Source organism: Arachis duranensis, chromosome 4 (genome assembly GCF_000817695.3).
Source record: "Arachis duranensis cultivar V14167 chromosome 4, aradu.V14167.gnm2.J7QH, whole genome shotgun sequence".
NCBI lineage: Eukaryota > Viridiplantae > Streptophyta > Magnoliopsida > Fabales > Fabaceae > Arachis > Arachis duranensis.
Window position 1 is genome coordinate 83,804,415 of NC_029775.3, and position 2,169 is coordinate 83,806,583.

Sequence of the window (2,169 nt, forward strand, 5' to 3'; positions counted from 1 at the left end):
AGTTTTAGAGAGAGAAGCTCTCACTTCTCTCTAGAGTTAGGATTAGGTTTAGGTTAATCTCTCTTCTTAGATCTAGGTTTAATTCATGCTTTGATTCACTTTTCATTCACCAATTCTTAATCTTCTCCTCCTCCTCTTTCTAGTTATGTGCTTTAATAATTGTAATTCTTCATTTTGTTTTGGATAGATTGTTGCCCCTTTGTTTTCTTTCAATAATGCAATTAGAGGTAATTCATGATAATTGTGATTTCCTTGATTGTTGTTGATTAATTCATTGCAATAATTGTTGTTAGATTCTATTCTTGTTATCAATTTATTATGCTTTTCTTTTATGCCTTCCAAGTGTTTCACTACAAAAAAAAAGGGTTAAAATGGCATGGAGATTAGGGCGGTTTTAAAGAACCGCCATATTATCGAGTCATTATGGCAATTTTTTCTGCTGCCGTAATTGGCTTTATATATTTTGGCGGTTCTGGTGATTATGGCGGTTTTGAACCGCCGTTTTCACACGCATATAAAAAGAAAAAAGTTGCAATCCCTAGCTCATTCAACGCCGTTCTTCCTTCTAGCTAGGGCTTCTATCCTCTCTGAACATACAACACTCTCATTTCCTCAGTGTAAAGAAGCTCTCCGACAACGCCTTCTTCCTTCTAGGGCTTCTCCTCTCTCCACCGGTTACGATCTCTTCAGGTACCTCTCCCTCTCAAGTTAAACTGAAACCGAAACCGAAATGCTGTTTTCGTACATAGAGAAGCCGAAATCGAAACTGATGCTGTTTTATTTTGTTTTTTCTTTTGTGCTGTGGAGACGAAGATTCCGGCGAGAGGCAAGGCTCTGGTGACCTCAGCATTTCGATTCCAGAAGGCACCGATTTCTTTGTTTTTGTTTGGGTTAGGATTTCAAAATTGCTTTTGATGCTGATTTTTGGGGTTTTTGTTTCTCTGCAGCTCTGTTAGAGATTTTTGGGTCTTCCGTTGAAGCATTGGATTGACGTTGGTGCGGGGGTGATTGACGACGATCTCAGGTCTTCTTTCGTTTACTTCTATTAAGGTGTTTCTCTCTCTCTCTCTCTCTCCCTCGCTCTCTCTGAACTCAGATCTTCTATTGCTTACTTCTATTAAGGTGTTTCTTTGATCTCTGATCTCAGATCTCAGATCTCAGAAAAAGTCTTCTACTAATCGGTGACTCGTCCGTCGGAAAATCTTGCCTCCTCCTCAGATTCGCTGTAAAACCCTCTTTTTCACACTCTTTTTTCCTCTTCTTCTAATTGTTCACCCGTTCTCTGTCTTTGATTAATTTCTTCAGGATGATTCTTATATCGACAGCTACATCAGCACCATTGGAGTTGATTTCGTATGTAACCTAATATTTTCCATTTGTTACTTTGCTTCACTGTTTAGGCCTTTCTCAATACTCATTATAATTATAATTTCACTCTATTATTTATTTATTTATTTTCAGAAAATCAGAACTGTGGAGCTGGAAGGGAAGACCATCAAGCTGCAGATTGTGAGTATTTTTTTTTTTAAATATTATGTCAATTTCTACGGCTTTTTTTTTCCTGTTTGTAACCCTTGTTTCCGTCGGTGATCTAACTATACATGTCCCATCTTGCAAAAGCCCCAAAACTATATACTAAAATGAAGAAGCTTCGTTATGTTTTAAACAAAACAATTAACGCACATGCCATGGCTTCTTTTAGTTCCATTATTATTATTATTATTATATATGTGGCTTGGTTTCAACTATATTTAGGTTTGTACTTTCTTCTCATTAAAACCAATCCTATTATGAGTATAATGCCCCACATCCCTCAGATTACAAATTTACTCACCTTTGGCGTAGTAATCTGTGGACTGTGGTCCATGGAATGTGTACAGCATAAACAACGATAATGAATTCTTGATTTCTCTTCATGTGTCCTATCTGTCTGTGTGATTTTGACATAACCAATTTTTGTTATTTTGATGTGTATATTGGACACTGGTTGAGCTGTTTCTTTGAGTTTGGACTTGCTTCTTAGGCACTTGGAACCATTTTTGTTTTGCAGTTTGGGAACTAGTTTATGAGGCAATAACTGAACTATGTTTGCTTTGTTTTGCTTACTTCTATTTAGTTCTCTTTATTTCTCAAGCAAAAGGAAGCAACTCAAGTAGTGTAAAGGTGTTA

General features: G+C 36.8%; 1 long non-coding RNA gene across 1 annotated transcript; it reads left to right on the forward strand.

Annotated features, from left to right (window-relative positions):
* Positions 1 to 1,149: 1,149 nt before the first annotated feature.
* LOC107484798 (uncharacterized) lies at positions 1,150 to 1,925 on the forward strand. Its single transcript, XR_001591246.3, has 3 exons — positions 1,150 to 1,225; positions 1,306 to 1,353; positions 1,462 to 1,925. It is a non-coding gene; the product is annotated as an uncharacterized LOC107484798 (long non-coding RNA).
* Positions 1,926 to 2,169: the final 244 nt, after the last annotated feature.